General features: G+C 40.7%; 1 protein-coding gene across 1 annotated transcript in view; it reads right to left on the reverse strand.

The window, feature by feature from the left end:
- CNTNAP5 (contactin associated protein-like 5) overlaps nucleotides 1–24,819 on the reverse strand; it is a 951,880-nt gene that overhangs the window by 98,286 nt on the left and 828,775 nt on the right. The gene's annotated exons all lie outside the window — the stretch shown is intronic.

Consider the following 24,819-nt stretch of genomic DNA (forward strand, 5'->3'; position numbering starts at 1 on the left):
TTTTTTTTTTTTTTTTTTGCCAACACTCGCATTGGTCTGCAAGGCACATAGTAGGTCCTTGGTAAACATTTGCTAAGCAAATACTTGCCTTATACTTATAGAGAAGCCATTTCTCAGGCTAATCCAACTATTCAAACACTGCTTAGAAAAGACTACGAAGAGAAGAGAATTCAAATATTTTGAAAACCTACTATACGGCAAAGCATGGTTTTAGTTATTCTGTGCATTCATCCTTAATACCATATTTTTAAAATAAAAAGTAGACATTATTATCAAACTTTACAACCTTTGAAAAAGTCTTTGAGAGATTAAATAGTTCTTGCAAGGTTACAGCAGTAGTGGACTCAGGTGTCAAATTACAACATTTTTCCTGTCACTCAAGGCTGACATCCCTGTCCATGGTACGCTGGGTGCAAGTGGGAGCAACTCAGAAGAAGAGCAGCTTGGAGCTGATTTGGAAACAGTTTACTCTACCAGTTTACCCAGAACAGGAAAATTCAGAGGCAGCAAGGAAGAGTTTCCAGGACATTACGAGCCTTGGTCCAAGACAACAGACAACAAGGGAAGTGAGGGAAGAAAACACAGAAACTACAGAACACAGACCAAAGAACTCACCTGCCTTAAGGATTACTCTATTATGGCATACAATAAGCATTAATGTTTACGAGCCTAACATAGAACTACTTATGAAAAGCTACATCATATTTAATTGGTAATTACAATAAAAAAGGAAAATGTATGATACAAAACAAACACTGAACTAGTGGTATTTTATTTACAAACCAAAAAAAATACGTAAGTGGGTTATGGTCATCTTCACTTCCTTCCTCTAACCTCAGATACTGTGACACCAGGGTTCAAGATGGAAATGCTGCTGTCTGTCATGTGGGTTAAGTCTCAAAAAGGAACATGACAGAAAAAGGTTGTCTCAGTTCACGTAGGTTATGCTGGAGGACAAAACATCAGATTTAGAAGATCTCATGACTTTTCTCATCATATCTGCAGAGACACTGGAGTGCACTGACTTGGCTGCTCAGAAAGGAACAGTACAAAGACTTTAACTGTCCCAGGCCCACCTGGTCAGTGACATTTGAGGGGAATCCATCCTGAAAACCCGTGTAACTCATCACCAGCACACAGTGTGCCACAGGATGTGGTGGAGAAGCTTGCTTGGTAATGCCAAAGTTTTCTAGCCATAAGAATCTTCGTAGGCCAGGTGCGGCGGCTCATACCTATAATCCCAGTACTTTGCGAGGCCGAGACAAGTCGATCACTTGAGCCTGGGAGTTTGAGACCAGCCTGATCAACACAGGGAGATCCTGTCTCTACAAAAATAATAAACAATATTAGGTGGGTGTGGTGTTGCAGTTCTGTGGCCCTAGCTAATCAAGAGGCTGAAATGGAAGGATCACTTGGGCTTGGGAGGTTAAAGTTGTAGTAAGCTCTGATTGCACTGCTGTTCTCCAGCCTGGGTGACAGAACGAGACCCTGTCTCAAGGAAAAAAAAAAAAAGGAAAAAGAAATTTTCATAGATACTTACTTATTGACAATCAACCTTTCTGGGGCTCATCAGAGATGCAATCAATCAGGATCTTCAGGAAGAGGTCTGGGAAGGTACACATTTACCTGCTGCTCAGGTGATACTATCTCAGGGGTGTTTCAGAAATAGTGTCTGACTATAATAGTAGATTTTCAAATAGGAGGATCACCTAGAGGGTTTGTTAAAATACTGAAACATGGGCCCTACCCCAGAGCTTCCAATTTTGTAGAAGTGAGAGGGTAGGGGTTGGAGGGGAGCATCAGAATTTGCATTTCTAATGAGTCCACAAGTGAAGTTCCTTCTGTTGGTCCAGAGACCACATTCTGCAAAGCCTGTGTAGCCCTGGAGCAAGACAGGAGAGAAGAGGGAAACTTGGGCTTCATCCCAGAATAAAGTGGTCAGGGGCCAGGGAGGGGCTGGGAATTTGGCCTGGAAGCTCCACACTTCATCTTATCTCCCACCTTCTCTCTTTACCTCCCACTCATCTCTGAGTTTTCTTAACATCCCACTCTCCCAGTGGTCAGCCTACTGAATCAAAATTTGAACCTCTATGGGCCCAATCTGACACTAGGAAAGACTGTGCAACGCACCCAAGACTTTTTTTTTTTTTTCTTTTTCTTTTTCTTTTTTTGAGACGGAGTCTTAACTCCGTCGCCCAGGCTGGAGTGCAGTGGCGCAAACTCGGCTCACTGCAAGCTCTGCCTCCTGGGTTCACACCATTCTCCTGTCTCAGCCTCCCGAGTAGCTGGGACTACAGGCGCCTGCCACATGCCCAGCTAATTTTTTGTATTTTTAATAGAGATGGGGTTTCACCGTGTTAGTCAGGATGGTCTTGATCTCCTGACCTCATGGTCTGCCCGCCTCTGCCTCCCAAAGTGCTGGGATTACAGGCATGAGCCACCATGCCCGGCCTTCACCCAAGACTTTTACCTTCACGAGGAACCCAAGAAATGAGAATTAAAACAGCAAGGTAAATACTTTGGAAAGGTTTCAAATATGGTAGAAATACGGTTATAAAATTTCTTAAACTAAGGTACTTCTTTTGATATTTAATAACTAATGTAGTCATAACTCTCTTAGTAAGATCTCAAAATCCAAATGATTCAGGTTTTTAAAATACCACCTGAGGCTAATGTATTAATTTCATTATTATACAATTATTTTGGTTATATAAAAAAACAGAGTATACTAAAATACATGCATACCGAGTACAAATATTTCAGTCCCTAAATTTACTTTTATTAAGTCAGCCAAAATGAGTTACAATAACTCCTGAGCCCTCTTGATTTTCAACTGTTATAGACACTTTTGAGATTCTAATACAAGCTATGGTTCCTGTCCACAGAAAATTCCAATAGATACAAAGCATGGGATGTAATTCAGAGGTTCCTGGATATCCTGGATGGGGTCATCATCATGCCCCAATTCCAAGAATGCCTGGTTTAGTACAGCAGCAAGTCTTCTACAGAAATAAAGTATATGATTTCTGCCTTCTCCCCAGATTCCATAAAAAGAGACTTTTGATAAGCAGCCCCTTCCAGGCTATAAAGTAAAATCCCCCCTTCCCCGAAGTGTTTCCCATTTCAAAAGCTGTTCTGATTAAGAATGTGTTCCTATCCAAGCAAGAAAGTGCCATTAGGATGCATTCATTTCTCATCCTGAAGATTCTGCTTCCCACCTTGTGAGGGACTCACTCTCACTCCATCCACAGTATAAAGGGTGTTCTACAGTCAAGGTCAACTGTCTAAGGTGGCTGCTCATAGCTTTGTCTTGTTATAAGGGCCCTTCTTGAGGGAGAGTCAGTTTAAATGGGACTTTAAGATCCCCTGTGCTAACATACTTATCCCTGGGTACAAGCAAGTATTCGTTGGAGATGAGAAAAATCTAGAAAATAAACACTATTGGAAACGGGTAAACTACTGTTCTTCAATTACTTTAAGAAAGTAAATTTGTTATCCTCATTAAAGGTAAGAGGCATACATACTCTATGTCTTGTATACAAGAAAATAGAATGTAGATAGACCTAGCAGAGTGCAGTATATTCACCAAGCACTCTCAGTATATATAGTAAAAATAATTATCTTAATTTATCTAATAATTATCAGATTTTTCTATTGTCCTCTTCATTGACCATTCTCTTATTTCTATAATAGTTAAGAATATGTAAGTAGCTGAAATATTTGTAATATGAATAGAAGCCTATTGTTTTTAGGAGGAATAAAAGGGTGGATTGAGAAGAATATGAATGTCAACTAATCTTTGTTTCATTTCTGAAAGCTTGAAAGAGTATGCTAAATCCAGGAGTACAAGATGGACTGGAACATGTATAAATTAATAAATAAGGCATAAAATCTTTGCTTGTGTAACAGTCCTGTAGGAATTAGTCCTGCAAGTAGTTCACGGATTAGGACTGGTAGGACATTAAGAGAAGCCTTCTGTTTCTCATTTTACTACCCCAGGCAGACACTACTGATCGTGCTCTGCTTCCAGCTGGGACCAAAGTGGCTCCAGTATTATTCCAAGAGCAGTCAAAACCAATCAACGGGAGTTGCCATGAGCATCACCATGCTAAGACAAGATATTACTTAAGTAATTGACAAACTACAGATTTTTTTCATGCTAACCTTCACCAGATGCCAATACTGAGTGAAGCCTCCCCTGATCACTCAACTTTGGGCATCCTTCAGAGTGAGTTTCTGGCTAATGAACTCCTTTCTACTGCACACGATGGATTAAACATCCTAGTGAACTGTTTTGTCACAGATTTTTGTTTATTTCTTTTAGTCAAACAGTCAGAACCCGCCAAGAAGCATGCTATTTTCTGTTTGAAAGTACAGCAGAGGAATAAGCAGCAAACTGATTCTGGCAGGTTAGTATGAAAATTGAAAATAACATGCAAAGATGGTAAAAAGGAAGGATGACTCCCAGATGGCTTTGGGAAAGAGCATGGTCACTTGTCTAAAAGAACATCAGGGCCAGGCATGGTAGTTCATGCCTGTAATCCCAGCATTTTGGGAAGCCAAGGCGGGTGGATCACCTGAGGTCAGGAGCTCAAGACCAGCCTGGCCAGCATGGCGAAAATTCATCTCTACTAAAAATACAAAAATCAGCCAGGCGTGGTGGTATGCATCTGTAATCCCAGCTACTTGGGAGGCTGAGGAAGGAGAATCGCTTGAACCAGGAGGCAGAGGTTGAAGTGAGCCAAGATCCCACCATTACACTTCAGCCTGGGAGATGAGTAAAACTCTGTCTCAAAAAAAAAAAAAAAAAGAAAAACACACATACACACACACAAAAGAACATCAGAACTGTCACTCATGGCCAGCCCTGTGTTGCAGTTAACAACTGTACCAGTAAGAATGATGACAACAACGACACCAGTAAGAATGATGACAGCAACTCGTCACCATGCACCAGATACTTACTTGGCAGCAGAAACTTGCTTGGCATTTTCGCATATACTGGGCTCAGTCTATATAATGCCCTCCATGGTTTTGTGGCTATTGCAAATGGGCATCCTGTGGTTCAGATGTGCTCAGGGGCTTCTCTAAGGTCACCTAACTAATTAAGTGTCAGAGTGGTGACTCATCCTTAGGTCTACCTGTACAACTCTTTAGTCTGATAAGGGCACCAAAGAACAATGTGAGCAGGCACACTGATGATGTCCTTCTCATGTCTGGAGATGTTTACTGATTAGCAGAATGTGTCATGGCTAGTTTGCAATAAAATCAAGGTTAAACACAGATGCTTGTCAACCTTAGTCTGTAACTCTTTCAGTATGTAACCAGTAGGACATGGAGTTGGTGTGGCGAAGGTCTTCGAAAAGGTGAAATATGTGAATGGTGAGAAAAGGAGACTAAGCATTTGATAATGGTTTGACTTTAGAAAGAGATCTCAACGTCCAATACAACTGTCTGTAAATATATAATGAAGGACTCTAAAGATCAACAGGACAATGAAACATATTAGTTCCATAAGCACTAGATCTGGTGTCTTAGGTAGCTTTCCCAGAATCATCCCCCAAGGGAAGGTCCGTTCTAAGCCTACTTCATATCTGCACGTATCAACTGTAACTAGAGTGACCATATAAATGGTGTGCCAGGAACAGCTGCAAAGTATACCTGTTGTGTGAGTGAAATAATTAGCATGCCTGTACTCTCAGAATTTCCCTGCTTTGGTGATAAATTATTGGTTGCACTAATCACAGCATTTACGATAAAATATTGCATTTTTTTCTCTGTGTTATTTGTATTTTGCAAGGCTATGAGCTCTTTGAAGACAAGAAACATGCTTTATGAACCTCTATATGACCAAATTTCAATGATGATGGGCACACATTGGTAGACTTGGGACTCAGGAAATATTCACATATTCCCAAAGGTCTTCCTCCTGACATTTTAACCTCAGATGCCTCTACATCAATTTCCTCTAAGGTCGAGTTTTTTTTTTTTTTTAAATTTAAAATTTCTCTCAGCTAGGAAGACATACACTGTCTAAAAGAATATCCCATGAAAGTTTTCCATGCAAGCCAAGACTCAAGGAATGTTCTGCAGTGAGTAAACATAACATCTGCATTTGATGTATAAACATCACAGATTTGAAGTGAAATGACTCAGAGTTTGCCTAGAAATCATTTGAGATGTCGATCTGTTTCATTTCATTGTCTGCAGCCTTGTTTTTTTTTTCCCTTTATTTAAAGAAAAGACTAAATGACTTCTGGATGTAGAAATGGTTTTTAAAAATGGCAACAGTACATCTCGCTGGAAGGAGACTGGTAATTGCATCGTGTTTTCTCATGAACAACTCATGCAAAGGCAATCAGCCCATTAGATGATTTGTGTTTCATAAATACACAATAGTATGACTGTAATTATTTGCTTAATACACTGGTTGAAATTGTCCATAAAGCTAGTCTCAAAGAATGAGGGGAAGAGTTAAGTAAGACAAGGTTGTAATGAAGGAAGGCGAAGAATTTTAATGGAAAATTACAAATCATCAGAAATAGAGGCTCTCACACCAACCCTGTCTAAGCATCCCCACACCAAACCCCCTTCCAAGAGGGCTAATAAGCTACACCTGGAGTAAGGTTCTAATATTGGCGAGGGAAATGAGCAGGAAGATAAGTCCTGAGGCCACAGAGCATAGAACCAAGAATCATTCAGGGGTAAAATTATAATTGAAAGTCAAGCAGATAGTCAGTTGTAATAAATGGACTAAATGGCTGGGTAATGCGACAGAGACCAGGTGCTCTGCAAGAAGAGGTCCCTCAACATGAAGACCAGTCAGTAAATACAGGGTTGGAGCTGAGAGCTTTCACTTCTAGCAAGCAGCAGGCATGCAGCAGACAAGTCCTGAAGACCTCACCATGGTGTTGCAGCGTGGCCACAGGGGTGTCTGTAGGACCAAACCACATTTCTCAAAATTGAGCATACATCAGAATCATCTGGAGGACTGTGTAAAACACAGAGGGCTTGGCCCCATCCCCAGAAATCGGGAGTCAGTAGCTCTGGAGCAGAGCCAATGATGTGCATTTCCAGCAAATTCCCAGGCAATGCTGGTACTGTAGGTCACGAGACCACATTTGGAGAGCTACTACTATGGGGCCTCTGTCGCCTCTCCTAAGATCCAGAGAGGAGCTGTTAAAGTCATAGAAAGAATTCATCGAGTCACTGTTCACTTATTCTACAAAAAGCCTAAAAAAATAGCTCATTGGAATAGTTGTCCATTGCACTCTGCTCTGGAGCTGGCCCTTAAAGCAGTGGTTTTCAAAGTGTGGTCCCAGGATCAACACCCTCAACACTAGCCAGGAACTTGTTTAAAAAGAAAACTTTTTTTGAAAGCCCTGTGCCAGACGTAACAAATCAGAAATTCTGAGAATGGGTTCCAGTCATCTGTGTTTCAAGGAGTCTTCCAGGTGATTCTGGTGCCTGCTGCACTTCGAGCGGTGCTCCCTTAGTGTAAAAGAAAATGAAGGTAGGGGAGGGAAAGAAGGTGGATGGAAAGGCCAAATCAATGATCTGGAAATTACATAACCTGAGATGTAGGTCATGCTCTTTTTCTCCTTAGTTTTCTGTCCTTCTGTTTTCTTATCTATAAGTAGAGTGGGCCCACAGGCCTTATTAACTTACTCTGGTATTAAGGTAGGTTGTATTATTGTTCCCAGATACATATTTACTTTTCCTGTAAAAGGTAATTACACACCCTGGCTTATGGCCATGAGACCGGCCATGCCTTGTGGGACCTGCATGGTTCCCTGCCTGGCGACGTGGGAATAACCCTCCGACTTCCTTTGAAAAAGGGCCTGCAAGCACAAACTGTGACAACCACTGCATATTTCCACAGGTTTGTTCACTCTTTTCTTCTGTCTTGAGAATAGAAAGTCCTAAACAGAGTTATTGCTTCAACCTGGGGCTTTGAATGAAAAACTGCATGGAACAAAATCACAGAAGCTAACCCACAGCCAGTGAGATATAACGTGAAAGTAAGTGGCATTTAACGCTATTACAAGCTACTGAGATTTGAGATTTGTCAGCTATGACAGCAAATCAGATTAATACAGGCATGATATACAGATCCAAAGAGATAATGCACATAACGATGTGTTGAATAAATATGAGGGACTACCATATTTAAGAGAGGATTAGAAAAGATTAAAAGGAGAAGCCCATCAACTCAAAAATTCCACTGATAGGATTTTTGGATCGTACCTATTTAATGTTTGCTTCTCTTTTGCTTTCTTTCTCCCTCCCCTTTGCGTCATTTCCTTCTTCTATTTCTTCTAAATTCACCGCATTTTTACTTTTCTTTTTCCCCCTTCCTTCACACCTCATCTGAGGAGTGGGATTAGGAAGCAACCGGAGAGGGAGAGCAGGTCCTTCCTTGTGGGTTACTGATCAAATTGTGGTTTAGATATCATTATGGAGTGGAAAACCATCATTCTCCCAACGTGTGATAGAATGGGCCAGTAGTACTGGGACATTTACTGTAAATGGATTCAATCCCCAATTATTATAATGATACAATCTCCTAATATTCTGAGACTTTCAAAATGCCTCAAATGTTTGAAATCACATCTACCTTCTGGGCAAACAAAAAGTTGGACTAAAGGTTTTAAGTTACAATAGATAACAGCTTAACTCTGGGTATGTAGTAAGACTAGAGTAAGGAAAGAAAGAACAATGCACACTCATGGAAGTTCTATTTGTTTGTCCAGGTCTGTCCCATTTCTGTAAGGGAGAGAATCTTCTCCCTTACATGTTGTTCTGCAAATCAAATAGCTGTGTGACTTTAGGGCCTTAAGTGGATATGCAATTGCACCAACCAGGCTAAAATGCTGGGACAGGAAGTAAGGCAGAGCCTACATGAGGAAAGCATGGGGGCCAAGAGAAGAAACTTCAAGAAAGAGACATACAGTAACTGTGCAGCTGATGGTAAAGCCTGAGGGACATATGGCATCAAGGCCTGGATATTTTCTCCACTTTTATTCTTTTGTCCCAGACTCTCTATTTCTCAATGTCTATTTTTTCTTACACTTTTGTTATTCTGGCTTCCTGAACCTCCTTTCCCTTGTGCTCTTGTTTCTTTCCTTTAACTTGGAGTTGTCTAACCTGGTTCTTAATTTCAGCCCTGAAGCTAGAGGATGAAATCATTCAAACACATCTCAGCCCAGCAGGCTCCACTGACCAACTATTATTTGAAGATAATGTTAATTTCGCATGGCCTGAATGTTGCTTTCATGTAGGTGCTGCATTAACAGCATCACCAGTTGTTTACTCACTTTTTATAAGAACATTTTGATGAAATTCTGGTGACAGATGATTAAAATTCCCAACAAAGCCCAGGTCATGGTATCAAATCAATCCATACTGCCATGTTATTTGCTGGAAAAATTTTACCAAACAGAAATAGAAGCCCTAAGTGGTAGTGAAAATTCAATATGACTAATGTAAAAGCTAAACCAGACTTTCAATCATTCAGTCAACTGAATACCTTAGTGAATATCTACTGTGTGCTAAACTCCATCCTAGCTACAAAGGACAACATCTGTGCCCTCCAAAGTTTACATTAAGGTTTGGATGACAGGCAAAAAACAAATAAATAAAGAATGTAATTTCATATAAGAGGCTGATGAAGAAACACCAAGCTGAGTAGAAGGCAAAGAGTGAAGGTTGGGGCTGACTTGGAGACGGCATGTTTTCTATAAACCCCACTCCTTGGGTTCCTCACATGGCAGCCTGTGGTCAGGGAAAGACTGTCAGACAAGGTGACATTTACAGGGGTCTACACGAAACAGAGCTAAATGGGTTTGCAGATAGAGAAAGTTAGTGTAAAACCCTAAACAGCGGCCTGCTGGGCACATTCTAGAAATAATGAGGTCGATGAGCCAGGTCTATGACAGTAGGTGTAAAAAGTCTGGGATCAAGTTCAGGGGCCAGATTGGGTACTGCCTACTAGATCCAGGTTTGAGAAGAGGAGAAATGCAGTTGGTTTCTCATGTTGTGAATCAATAGCTCTGGATGCCCTATGGAGAAGACACTACTGCAGTCCAGAGGAGAGGGCAGGAGGCTTGGGAGGAGGCGTGTGGCTACAGGAGGCGGATGGAGTGGAAAGTAGCGGGGGAGATGGCAGGGGCATGCAGCCTGCAGGTGTGAGGTGGTCAGCAGTGCTTGGATTCAGAATTTTTCTTGAAGCTACAAGTGAAGGGATAATCAACAGGTACTAAATTGGAGATGTATTTTTTTAAGAGATAGGTTCTCATACTGTTGCCCAGAATGGAGTGCAGTAGTGCAATTATAGCTCACTGTAGCCATGCACCCAACTCTTGAGCTCAAGTGATCCTCTCACCTCAGCCTCCCAAGTAGCTGGGACTACCTATAGTCACCTACCACCATGCCAACCTTATTTTATTTTTATTTTTGTAAAGGTGGGGGTCTCTCTTGGTTTCCCAGGCTGGTGTTGAACCCTTGGCCTCAAGCAAGCATCTCTGTGAGCCAGTTACCTAATACTTCCAGGGATCGTGGTTGCTCAGTGGGGCTTGGAGGAGGAAGCTGAGGGACAAGTGAGGCTAAAACATAGTATGTTTCTGAATATCCAGACTTATCTTTGAAGAGGGTCTTGGCATGAACACAGTGTTAGGTGGATGCGCACACATTCCTCAGTTTCTATGTCACATGTCTCAGCATAGAGTGTCACATCTTAGCTATATCTGCAGCCAGTGCTTTATATGATTTTAGCACGATTGCCAAGTGAAAACATGGGGCAGTGGTGGAACTGTCCGCTGCAGTGTGTGAGAACGTGTTGGTGGCTAACATTGTCTACAAAGGCAGTTACACGGTGGTAACACAAGACCGGCCCATTTGCACTCAGTTTTATTATTGTTTTAAAATTCTCTGCAATGTACCTCCTTTTTGTCTACCCCCAGGCCAGAATCCCCCACCACTGCCTGCTCTCCACCCTGCTTATACCATAGTTGCCTGGTCCAAAGAAGTTGCCAAATTAGTGGAGTATAGATTTTTTTTTAGCTGAATAAGGCCTCAAGAAAACAAAAGTGCACTGGGGTTTATGTAACTTCCCCAAGTCACACCATTTGTACATGGAAAGATGTGTAACTGAATAATTTTATCCTCCAGTAAGAACTGCGCTGGGACACGATTAATCTTGAGCTCTTCAGAATCATCCAATGAGTTTTATAGCCTCTCAAGACTTTATACAACTCTAGCTATAATCTGTTAGAATAGACTTAAATGTCATCAAGACCAACCTCATGGTATAGATTAGAAAAATGAGAGCCAGAGAAATTAAGCATCTAGTCTAAGTTAACTCAGCACTTTTGTTTTGTTTTGTGTTGTGTTGCTTTACTTTTTTTTTTTTGGAAGTATAAGGAATAATTGTACTTATGTCTATAAAAGTGCACATAAATATAAAACTCCATGCTTCATACACTTTACAAATGAAATGCATCTAGTTTAGGAGACAGAACATTCTATCACCATATAAATCCCCTCACATTCCCTTATTCTCCCTACCCGCAAAGTTAACAGTATTCTAATAGCACAGATTAATTTAGCATGTTTTAAAAATTTATATAAAACGAATGTATAGAGAATGTGCCTTTCTTAGGTCTGTTTTTTTCAACATTAACTTTGTGAGATTTATCAATTTTGTTTAGTGCTAATATAAGTCATGCATTCTTGCTGCTTAGAGTGAATATATGAGTATCTGGTTTTTAATAATAAGAAGGACTATTTATGTGGGAGAAATACCCTAGGGTGGCCCTCATGTTTGCACCCCACATAGAACCCCAACTTCTGAGTGTAGTTGAGACTCATGACTTGCTTTAAACAAATAGAATATGGCAACGATGATGTGATATCATTCGCATGATAAGGCTACATTACATTGCAAAAGTGATAGAATATCCTCCCTGTAACTACATTAAAAGATGTGTGTGTGTGTGTATATATATACATATATATATATTTGCTTGCTTTTGCTGGCTTAAAAAAGCAAGTTGCAGCCATGCATGGTGGCTCAGGCTTGTAATCCCAGCACTTTGGGAGACTGAGGCGGGTGTATCACCTGAGGTCAGGAGTTCAAGACCAGCCTGACCAAATGGTGAAACCTCTTCTCTACTAAAAATACAAAAATTAGCCAGGTGTGGCAGCGGACACCTGTAATCCCAGCTACTCAGGAGGCTTAGGCAGGAGAATCACTTGAACCCCGGAGGCGGAGGTTGCAGTGAGCTGAGATTGTGCCATTGCACTCCAGCCCGGGCAACAAGAGCAAAGACTGTGTCTCAAAAAAAAAAAAAAAAAAGGTAAGCTGCAAGGTCAATAGGGAGTGCCACAAGGAACTTCCGTGGTCTCTAGGAGGTGGGAGCAGAGCCTAGATGACAGCCCAGAAAGAAAATAGGAACCAAAACTACAAGGAACTGATTTCTTCCAACAACCTAACAGAGCTCGGGAACAGAACTTTTCCCAGGGGAGCCTCTGATGAGACCACATCCCAGCTGATACCTTGATTGTAGCCTGTGAGCCCCTGAATAGAGCACACTGAAAAACGGTGCTTAGACTCTTGACCCAAGGGAACTGTGAGATAAGAAATGTTTGCTCTTCTAATCCAGTACATTTGTAGAAGTATTACTCAACAATAGAAAACTAATACAAGAACCCAGCTCCCTGGCTTCCTAGTATAGTGATTTTTATTCATTTATATTGCTAACAGTAAGACACGATCCCTATAAACACTTAAATATTCTTTATCCACAATCCATTCTCAGTAATGACCAATTTGGCAAACATAGATCTTGAAGAATATTAGTCCTGGTTTCATCATTTTAAGTTTGTAGTGGCCCCTTACCTTTAAAACGTCATTTATTAATTGATTAGACACCAATGAGGAAATTAGTGGAAGAAGTTGAAGTTGAATATCGTGTCCCAGCACAGTTCTTGCTGGAGGATAAAAGCATTCAGTTGCACATCTTTCCATGTACAAATGGTGTGACTTGGGGAAGTTGCCTAAACCTCATTTCCTGGGAAGAATGATCTTAGAGGAGGAAAAGAAAAAAAAAAAAAGAAAGAAAAGAAAACTGGAGTTGTATATTTTCATGACGCTATTTTCAGCATGTATTTCCCATAGATGCATCTTAAGCACTTTGGAGCAATGCCAACCAGGGTGCAATGTAGTTGTAAGTCAATATCATTACAACATAGGCACTTAACAGGAAGACATGACTGATGCAATACACCTGCTAGCATGAGAAGAAAGCTCAGCGGCTCTGGGGAAATAAGTTTCCGATAGCCCGTTTCTATTCCTTTTCACTTTGTCCTTGATTTATTGCCTCTGTCGGGCTTCAGCATGACAAAGGCTTCAGCTTTCAGCACAAAATGATATTCCAAACTCCACTAAATATATTTGTAAGACAAGGGCAGCCAACAAAATTAAACTGCCGGCACAAAGACCGGCTGTTATTTAAAGCTGGAGAGAGATTACCGAGGATTATTACTTTATCAAAAAATATTTCAGCTACGAAATCAGTGCTTATTCCTCCAGTACCTTTGGCTGTGTGCTAATTTATCTCCCACCTTGAACGGATTTAGTCTTCCATTGCCAGTTTATTGAAAAGCCTGACAAATGTCGATGGCCTATGGTGCTGGACACCCAGGCTTACTTAGTTATTGCTACGGAGAGCTGGAAATCAGGACCGTCAGAGGGGAATTACGTGTGCTATTTCTTTGATTTTCATTGTTGTGCTTTCATTTAAACTATCAGGCGCTTCATTGCTAATCTCATTTGTCTTTTCAGAGGCCCCACCTAAGGTGGGCAATTCAAACACCTAAAAACCAACAGTATTAGCATCACAGAGCTGATGACTTGGTCACATTTTTCCCCTATCTATTTTTTTAATGCAATATTTTGCCTGTTTTAAATTGCCTCCCTTTTAAGGTATTTTTTTTTCTCAGACCCTGATTATACTTTGAGAAGAAAAATATCTATCAAAATTAGAAATAATAATAAGAGCGCAACCCATTTTTATTATCTGCAACTTTTTGAAGTCTTACTCTCATTTTATTTCTGTGCTTTTAAGCAAGGTTGTCAGCCAATGTAATTTCTTATTTTTCCTTCTTCAGTGTGCTTTGGTGCACAACAAAGATATGCCAGTGAACTCTTTTAAAGATGAACCATGAGTATATGCTTGTAAAAAAGGATCTTTTGCTTGAAAACAAAACAAAACAAAACAAAAAACCCTATTTTTAAAAGAAGCTCTTAAGCAATTTCACTAAGAAAAGTTGTCCACAATGGTGGAGTATTTATCACCTGTAGACACTGGGCTCCCACATTGTGCTAGGCCAGGAGTGCTGAGTCCTGGAATTCAGATCATAGCAGTGGATATAAGTGAACGGTAATTGTGAAAATGTCTGTAATAGACTGATACAGAAAGCTCAGTTGAAGGGCACTTAATGGAGTCTTTGGGAGAGGACCAGGAAAGCTTTCCCAGGGAAAGTGACATTGAACCACAACTTGTAGAAATTAGAATTTCCAGCAAGGAGGGAATGGAGGCAGGAAAAAAAGAAGATTCAAGCAAAAGTAAGAAAATGTCCAAAGACCTAGAGGAAGGACAGAACATGATGCATTAATCGTCTGAGCATAATTTAACATAGATAGAGAGTATAGTGTAGTGTGAGAATCATAAAAAGAAAGGCAACTTCAGAGGATAGCAAGAGCCTGGGATTGAGGAGAGTTTAGAGATGAGCCTGCAGGCAATGGGTCACTATTGAAAAATAAATGACATGAATATATTTGAATTTTTAAAAGATCACCCTGGTCAGAATGGAGAATGAATTAAAAGAATACAGGCCTAGAGGTTCGGAGAAGTATTTGAACTCCATGGCAGTAATCTAATTCCAAGATTAGGGTGGCCAGAACAAAGATAGCCAAAGTGGGAGTATGAAGAATTGAATAGATTTAAAGAGACTGTGGAAGCATGCAATATAAGTATATTCAGTAAAGTGTGGTGACTGATGGACTCCGGAGGGGTGAGAAAGAGGAAAAGAAGAGTGACACTTGTTTCTGACATGGACATTTGGGTGAATGTAGAACATTTATCTGAAAAAGGAAAAATTCAAGCAGAATCAGATCTAGCTGAGGGGTTGGAGTGGTGGGGAGGTGTTGAGGTAGAGCTTGAGTTCATTTTGTGAAGTGTTGAGTTTCAGAGGACTAGGGGACAACCAAGTAAAGTTGCCCGTGTAGGTAATTGGGACAATTCTCTTAAGGCCAAATAGACCTACCCAAGCTAGGCATATAGATTTGGGTTCATCAGCATACAGTAACCAGTTGAAGTCATGGGAATGGGACTGGGAATGGATGAGCTAGCTCAGTGACGGTATATCTTTCCTTCAAAAAAAGAAAAAACAAACAAACAAAAAAACACAGCTGACACACAAAAGTCAACATTTAAAGGGTAGGCTCAGGACAAGGTATTCATCCAGAAGACTGAGAAGTGGCCAATAGAGCTCCAACGCTCTTGTAAGGGCATGTGTCAATGAAAAGTCTAACCCTGTAAAATATTTGAAGAGATTTATTCCAAGTGAAATATGAGTGATCATAGCTCATGACACAGCCCTCAGGAGACCCTGAGAACATGTGCCCAAGGTGATTGGGGGACAACTTGGTTTTATGCATTTTAGGGAGTTATGAGACATCAATCACATGCATTTAAGATAACCACTGGTTTGGTCCAGAAAGGCAAGACAACTCAAAGATGGGGCTTCCAGGTTATAGGTAGATCTACAATTTTTCAGATTGTTTGAAAGACTTAATATCAATAGAAAGAATGCCTCAGTTATGATAAGAGGTTGTGGAAACCAAAGTTTTATCACGCAGATGAAGCCTCCAGGTGGCTGGATTTAGAAAGAATAGATTGTAAATATTTCTTATGAGATTTAAGGTCTGTGTTAGTGCCAAATGCTAGTTGGCTTTTCCTGAATTCCAAAAGTGGGGAGTGTATAATGAGGTATGCCCGACCGGCCCTTTCCTGTCATGGCATGAACCAGTCTTTGAAGTTAACTTTGGAGTACCCTGCTGTAGGGAGGGATTCTACTCAGATGATCAATCGGGGGTGGGGGGGCTTCAAATTTTATTTTTGGTTTACATATGTGTGCTCTAGGTAGCTCATGAGATTAAGGCCTGAACCAGATCTGGCAATGAGGAGCTTCTTATTAGCCTTGGCATGAACTATTTAAATAAAATGTGCTCAACCATTAAAAAAGGGGTAGAATCATTTGTTTTTTTAATATATATATATAAATAATATAAATACATATATAATATATATATATAAATATATGTGTGTGTATATATATATATTTTTTGAGATGGAGTTTTGCTCTTGTTGCTCAGGCTGGAGTGCAGTGGCACAATCTCGACTCACTGTAAACTCTGCCTCCCGGGTTCAAGCAATTCTAGTGCCTCAGCCTCCTGAGTAGCTGGGATTACAAGTGCCCCACACCACACCCAGCTAATTTTTTGTAGTTTTAGTAGAGACAGGATTTTCCATGTTGGCCAGGCTGGTCTTGAACTTCTGATTTCAGGTGATCCACCCACCTCGGCCTCCCAAAGTGATGGGATTACAGGCATAAGCCACCGCGCCCCGCCTGTTTTCAGTTAAATTATTTCATCATGTATTGTTCCATTAATTCCTTCATTCACTTGTTGAAGAACTACATTAACTGAAAACATCAAAAGGGGGCATATGTGCAACTGTCCACATAGTCATCTCATGTGTCTTCAGCCAATATCCTTTAGATATTTATACATATTTATTGGTAGGGGAAAAAAAACTAATTTTCTTTTAACAAAACTGTAAACCACTTTCTTTATAATCTAACAATAGATTTATTTGAAGCACTTAATTTTTTATCAACGTAATGCATTTCTAAAGTCAAATAGTATAGAAAAACTGAACATAAGAAAGCAGCTGTTGCTCCACCCTCTCGCCTTCCTCTTCACATGCAGTTACTTTTAGTTCTATTACTCTTCTTGCTATTTTAACTGTATTTTACTAAATATGTTGTTATTTCTTGATTTATACGTTTTAGATATAATCTTTTGCCCACCAACATTGAAAATGAGGAGCTGCCTTTCTGAGACCGAGTCACATAAGAGCTCCTCTCATGCTTTCTGTATACGTCTATCACCATTTTGGTGAGATTGGTTTTCAAAGTCCTTATTGTTTGTCTGATATATGCATGCAAGTGATAAAGCTGGTATTTGTTACTTGCATACTTTTTCTAGGATCCTCCTTCCAAATGCCCTGTTTTCTTGTATCTCATTCTAGACCTATAGACTTGGTTTCCTCAACTTTAAAATTCTTAACCTTCTGGGCCAAATAATTCTTTGTCATGGGGGCTATCCTGGTTTTACAGATGTTTTGCAGCATCCCTGGCTCCTACTCACTGCATACTCGTAGTAGTCCCATCTTGACAATGAAAAATGTCTCTGTATAGTGCTAAATGTCCCCTGGGAGGGCAAAATCATGCCCAGCTGAGAATCATTGACCCAGACTGGTTTTTCTCTGTGACATCTGCATAGCTGCAATCCCGAAATACCTGTCCTGTCCTGTGGTGGCTTCTCTGTTTCCTGGGTCTCGTGTCTTTCTTTTTTATATACTTCTTTAATTGGGTGAACCACATTGTAACAGGCAATCTTCACGATGACGTCTAATAATCCCTGCCTCCTGGTATTCACACCCTTGTGTAATTTTCTCCCAGGTTGGGCTAGGCATCCCTTCTCCATTTAAGGTTCTAAAAGACTTTGATTTCTGTTTCAACTGTCCTTCTGTGTCCTCCCTCTATACCCTTGCCCCCTGTCCTCCATTGTTTCTGGGGAAGCCAGATGACATGCTGTTTAAGCAGCTCTATTAAAAAACCAGCATATCAAGCACCTGAAATCTCCTGTCAACAGCCACACGAGGGAGCTTGGAAGCAGATTATCACGCTCTTTGCCCAGGACAACAGTTTGACCTCAGAGACACCAAGAGCTGGAATCATCCAGTTAAACCAGGCTGAGATTCCTGACCTCTCCCAGAACTATATAAGGTGATCAAGGTGTGTTGCATTAAGGTGCTAAGTTTGGTGGTAGTTTTTATGCAATATCAGATAATGATGCATATCAAGTAGAGTCCCAGGAAAGATATTTAGGAAGTCTTCAATAATGACATTACACATGACTGATAATTTGACTAAACATAGAATTCCAGTTTGCAAACCATTTCCGCTTAGAATTGTGATATTTTTCCACTATCTGCAAATGTCCAGTGTTTTTCTTGAGGAGTTCCATGTTTGTCTGCCTCCTGATTTGCCTATCTTTAGGAGATTTAGGATGTTGCCTTTGCCTTGGGTATGCCGTTTTCTATGCACTGTGCTGGGTAAGAGAACAAACTTTTACATCAGTTTTATTTTATAAAATATTTTCAATATATATTTGCTAACACCTTCTCCACATTTATTCTCTCTTTCTGTAAATGCTATTAGATATTGGACGTTACATTTTGACCCTCTGATTTTCTTCTTTGTTTCTGATTGCCCACTTTTTTGCATTTTTATTCAACTTGCTAGATTTCTCAGGTTTTATCTTCCACCTTTCTAGATTTTTTAACAAATTTCTCTATCACATTTCCAAAAATTCTTTCTCATTGTTTGCCAGTTTTATTTTAAAGATCATGTTCCCAGCCGGGCACAGTGGCTTGCACCTATATTCCCAGACACGCAGGAGGCTGAGGCAGGAGGATCCCTTGAGTTCAGGAGTTTGAGGCTGCAGTGAGCTATGATTGCACCACCGCACTCCAGCCGGGGCAAGAGAGAGAGACTCTGTTGCTTAAAAAATAAATAAATAAATACCATATTATTGTTTTATGGGTTTATATATTACCCTACCTCGGTGAAGATATTATGTTGTTAATGTTTCCAGTGTCTCTTGCATCACCCCTGTTTCTCCATTACCTTTGTTTATTTGTGTGCTTTCATTGTCACCTTTAGTCTTGGAGGGCTGGCGAAAGTACTGAATAGCCTTGGTTATTTGTTCACACTTATGAGTGAGGCACTACAAATTGGACTGAAGGTCCCAAGTGCAGAAGCTACACAGGTCAGTAGATGGGCTTTACTGTCTGGTGATCATATGGGTAAACTACTTTTTTCAATGAGGGGACATTTCTATAATTCTGGTTATCACATGTTTTTCATGGGGCTGTTCATTTCTTCCATGGTCAAGGACTCTTATCTCCTGTATAGGGAAAAAAGGGTCTCACTAGAAGAGCTCTGGGAACAGGGCCAAAAAATAAGACTGGGGATCCCATAGCCCAGTGTGCAGACCGGACTTTATTTCCATATTTAGCCCAGTATCTTCACCTTGCCCTCAGCTTTGGACAGTCTTTCGTTCAACTTCTGTATGCTACAGAATAAGCCTGGGATGGAAGTGAAAAGGAACTTGCCTATTAGCCTGAGCAGGGAGACTGTTCAGCAAACACTGGGGCAGAGGCAGCCTTCACTATTCATCTGCTCTTCAATTTCCCACACTGAGTTCATGTTTTTCACTCATACTAAATTATCTTCTGTTGTCTTTGTCTTTTCAATTTCCTACTTCTAAAAATTAAAAATTATTTAATTGCTTTGTTATTTATTTATTTTTTTTTTAAAGACCAAGTCTTGCTCTGTCACCCAGGCTGGAGTGCCGTGGTGCAATCTTGGCTCACTGCAATCTCCACCTCCCTGGTTCAAGTGATTACTCTGCCTCAGCCTTCTGAGTAGCTGGGACTGCAGGCATGTGCCACCACGCCCGACTAATTCTTGTATTTTTAGTACAGACAGAGTTTCACCATGTTGGCCAGGCTGGTCTCGAACTCCTGACCTTGGCCTCCTGAAGTGCTGAGATTACAAGCATGAGCCACCATGCCCGGCCTGCTTTATGTCATTTTGAAGGAGTTTAAGAAGGGAGAGATAATAAATTTGCACATTCATTCTCCATGTTTAAATGAGAACATACATTTATTGCATGGAATTTTTCTGACCAAAAAACAAAAAAACCTGGGGAGCCCTATTAATACTTTAAAATCACTTGTTCCAAGAAAGTAGCACTCCCCTGTGTGCTGTTCCACTACAGCATTTCAGTTGACAGTGGCTGTGGGATTTGGTTGGTGAGTCTCAGAGCTGGGGGCTCTTACTACATCCTGAAACTTGCATTACAGAAATTCACACCAATAAAGGCGTGGTATTTTTTTCTTGACTTGTTAGTACTGTGTGCTTCCTTGTGCATCAAAGTGCGATTTGCTAAATATCAGGAGATATGTGGCAAGTTCCTTCATTGGCATTGTGTTTCTAAATCTTTCAGTGGTGTTTTAGCACTCCTGATATATTACCCCATTATTATTTCTGGCTGGCCACTCTCTTGAATGAAGATCTACAAGCAAGGCATCATGGTGGTGGGGTGCACAGGAAGTGAATGTGGCATTCCTAGACAATACAACCTAGATGGTGGCTCAAGCAAGAACCCCCCAAAAAATGGCAGGTTCCTTGAGAGAAGTACACACAGTACCATGAAAGGTCAGAGAACAGAGCAGAAGAGTTTACAAGTTAAAAAGTAAATATAATGGGCTTTGATTTCCAGCCCCACTGATCCCTTGCTGTGTGTGTCTTCTTGGACAAGTCATTTAACCTTTCTAGGCCAAAATTTCCTTGTCTGTAAAACAGGGAAATACTAGTACTGACTCCATAGTCATTGTGTGAGAATGAGATGAATTAATGTATGCAGACTATGAAAATTATGCCTTGGCACCTACTCAGCACTTGACAGGTATGAGCTGCTAGGAAACATTTTCTAGCTGGAAGGTCAAAGACGGTGGTATATGCCTGGTGTTAGGAATTTGAACTGGATTCTTAAGGCTGGAAACTATCCCCCAACCTATCTTTCCACTGCAGCTTTAGAACAGGGCATCTGACTGCCAGAGCCCTCATTTCTTAACATCGAGAGGTCAAGCTACTTATTAAAGTGGAGACATATCTTCAATAACTTTGAATTAGGAGAAATAATGATAATTCAAGGCCTCCTTGCTGGACAAAAGGTAATTAACTGCACAGAGAACCGAATAACCCTGAGCTTGGGCGTTTCATTGAATTTGTTTCACATCTCAAGATGTAAGTATTTACAGGTCAAGTGCTCTAAGAAGAGTAAAAACATGTCTTTTCTCTGAGAAAAGCTTTCTTCACACTGACTCCAACTATTTTCTTAATCCTTAAACCTCTAATTAGAGTTCCAGTCCAAAAGCTAAACATTCAATCTCCCATTTTCTCTATCCCTGGCTTACAAAAAAAAAAAAGTAAAATAAAGGTAGTTTAGTAACCAGCCTGTTCTTTGGTCTGTTTTGTAACAACTCTTCTTTGTATTTTTGCCACATCTTTCAAGTGAGTTTCTCCAAGCCTTTTACAGACAAGATCTCATTAATGCCCCACCACACTGCTGGGAGACCCTTGACCAACACGATTATCCCACATTTACAGATGAAGAACCAAGGCACTTTGTGTACTCCTTTTTTCTTTCTACAAACAATGAAGCATCATAAGGGCAAATAATAATTATTCTGATTCTCACAGTACAGCTGTAAGCAACCAGCCTTGCTGAAAAAACAAACAGTTGTTCAATTCTTGGAAAATTTCTGAAGAGTTGTTTAAACTCGGCAAGTACCAAGTGAGAAGACCTAGAGGCCCTGAGAACGTAGAGCCACAGAATGCCAGCTCTGCAGAGACCCACTCCCCAAGCAACCCTGCCTCCCACACATACATCACAGGTGGCAGGATAGAATCTCAAAAAGAATGTGATTAAGAACTCAATTAATGCAATGGATATTCAGGCCTATTTATACTAGAAGATTTTTGAAATGCACCAGGACGAGCTACTCCCTCTCCCTGATACAGCTCCATTGTCATCCTATAATATCTTCTCATGGATTCTACAGGGCATTTCCCCTCTCACTGTATATGTAACTTCTCCTCCTACTAGATTCAAAATACATTACATAAATCCAAGAATCATGAGAGGGGAACTACGTGCTAAGTTACTCTGCCTCACACTGATGTTACAAAGAGGAAATTGTATATTAATCTTAACCCAAAGAATCTTTCTGAAGCCAACTACACCATATTTATCTTTCTACCATGAACACATAGTACAGCATCTAGCACATGGTAGGTATTATAGAATAAATGTTTGTGTCTCCACAAGATTCATATGTTGAAGACTAATTCTAGTGTGGCTGTATTTGGAAAGGAGGCCTCTAAGGAAGTAATTCAGGGTAAATGAGGTCATAAGGGTGGGGCTCTGATCCTACAGGATTAGTGTCTTTGTAAGAAGAGACACCAGCAAAGCCCTTCTGTCTCTCTCTCCCTTTCTCCTCATGCACGAGGGAAGACCATGTGAGCACACAGGAAAAGGTGGCCAACACAGAAGCAGGGTCCTCACCAGATGCCAACACTGCCAGTACCTTGAACTTGGACTTCCAGTCTCCAGAACCATTAGAAAACAAATTGTTGTTGCTTATGTCATTCCGTCTGTGGTATTTTGTTTTGGCAGCCCTGACAAACTGAGACAGTAGGTATTAAACAGATGTTTGTAGAGTTGATTGTATTTTGACATTTTTGTTGGCTTTATTTCCATACTAGCTCTTTGCTGAGGGTCTTAGAGGACTGACTTGGAAGCTGCCATTGTCTCTATTTTGATTTTCTTTGATGCTGGCACATGCTGCCCAGCTAGCTCCACAGCCAAAGTTGTTGGGGTTGAGGTGGGGAGTTTCCTTGTGTTTGACTATGTTGCCCCAGGTGTATTGTGCAAGGACTAGCCCCGCAGTGAGCAGAAATCTTTGTTAGTTACTTCTACACATAACTCTGTTTCCTAATTATCATAGCTCTCTCTCTCCACACACACACACACACACACACACACACACACACATCTCTATTTTAGAAACATCAGAGAAGTTCCCTGAAGGTCTGTGTCGGGGGGCATTTGAGAAAGTCATTCTTAAAAAGGTTTTGTTTTCATGCTTGTATATATTAAAATCTCTTTCCTATGCCTGGAGGTAGCTGGTATTCAAGAGGACACCCTGTACCTTATCTTTCTCCTTCTTCAGGGTAATGTCCCATCCAGGCCCAAGTGTTCTGCCTCTAGGCACTGCACATTTTCATTTCCTCTTTGTATTAAATTTTAACCCCAAATGCCCTAAATCCTAACCTTCACATTCAATGTGCTCTGATAACCCCAGGATGCAGATCATTCATATTATTACTTATACCAATAAGGAAAAAAGTGTGTTTTATAGTTTACAGTCTGCACAGCATAGTTACTTGCATCATCTCATTTGACCTTTGTCCACTCAGTTGGCTACAACAAAATGTCATAGACTGAGTGAGTGACTCAGACAACACAATTTTCCCAAACTTCTGGAAGCTGGGAAATACAAACACAAATGCTGGCTGACTTGGTCCCTGTTGAGGGCTCTCCTCCTGGCTTGTAGATGGCTGCCTTCTCAGTGTCCTCACATGGCATTCAAAGAGAGAGCGGGAGACAGAGTTCTCTAGTGTCTCCTGCTTTAAGGACACTAATCCTGTCAGATTAGGGCTCCAATCTCATAATTTCATTTAGCCTAATTACCCTCTTACTCCAAATACAGCTACACTGAGGGTCAGGGCTTCAACACATGGATTTTGGGAAGGGGATGGTTCACAACTCAGTTCATAGCAATCTTCTTGGAACTTAGGAGCATACCACAAAATCAAGCATAAACAACAACAAAGAGAAGAGAAAAAAAGATGACCCAGATCCGGTATTACTCAGCATGCCACTGTTTCTCCAGTCAGGCCCAACCTTAGCACCCTAATCTAACCCTGTGATAATGGAAGCACGCTCTGTCCTGCCCTTATCATCCATTGACCTTCACTAGGAGAAAGTAACGAGGAGGACTCTTTATCGCCCTCTAGAGATCACACTGTGTCATAATCGCATGACAGTGAAATGGATGATGAAAGTGCAAGAGATTGTTGGAAAGCCCAGAAACGTAGGCAAAGAAACAACTAAAACAAAGTCTGGGAGATAGCAAAAGACTATTGGGAATTTTAAATTCAAACCCAGCAAAGTGTTGATTGACACAAGCCCAGAGACTGAAGTGGTCAGGGCTTAGTAAGGCTGTCAAAATAATCCTTCCAAGGCTTGCTTTTCCCCTTCTGTTTATCAGGATTCTTGTTGCTCTGAGAAAATCAAGCATATGCTGGTGTTAGGGAGGGGCTATCTGGAGGCAGCATTACACTTTGAAGGGCTTCCATAAGATAGCAGTAATGGCAGGGGTGTTCTAAGGTCAACTCAGCCCTGGCTAGCCACTGCAGAGTTTTGTGCTTTGAAAATGCTCCCTCCCTGGCTTCCTTCTTATTCTTGCCTCCCTTGGATAGTGTGTTCAAAATATAAAGTGTCACAGTTCATCATTATTCCCTCCAAGGTGTGTGCAATCACAAATGCAGACAGTGCATCTTATGAATGCATATGCTTAAAAAAAAAAGATTGATAAAAAGAAATCCTGAAGCGAAGTCAGGCAAACCATTTGGTGCTGGAGGGCAGTTTCACAGCCACCCCAGCAGGTGACCTGGGAACCTTATTTGGATTGTGTACCCGAAGAATTTCACCATGGATGGATGGCCCTAGAGTTAGTGCATATTCTGAATTTGATGTTGCATTTCTATCAACAA

Source organism: Mandrillus leucophaeus, unplaced genomic scaffold, assembly GCF_000951045.1.
Source record: "Mandrillus leucophaeus isolate KB7577 unplaced genomic scaffold, Mleu.le_1.0 Scaffold25, whole genome shotgun sequence".
Taxonomy (NCBI): Eukaryota; Metazoa; Chordata; class Mammalia; order Primates; family Cercopithecidae; genus Mandrillus; species Mandrillus leucophaeus.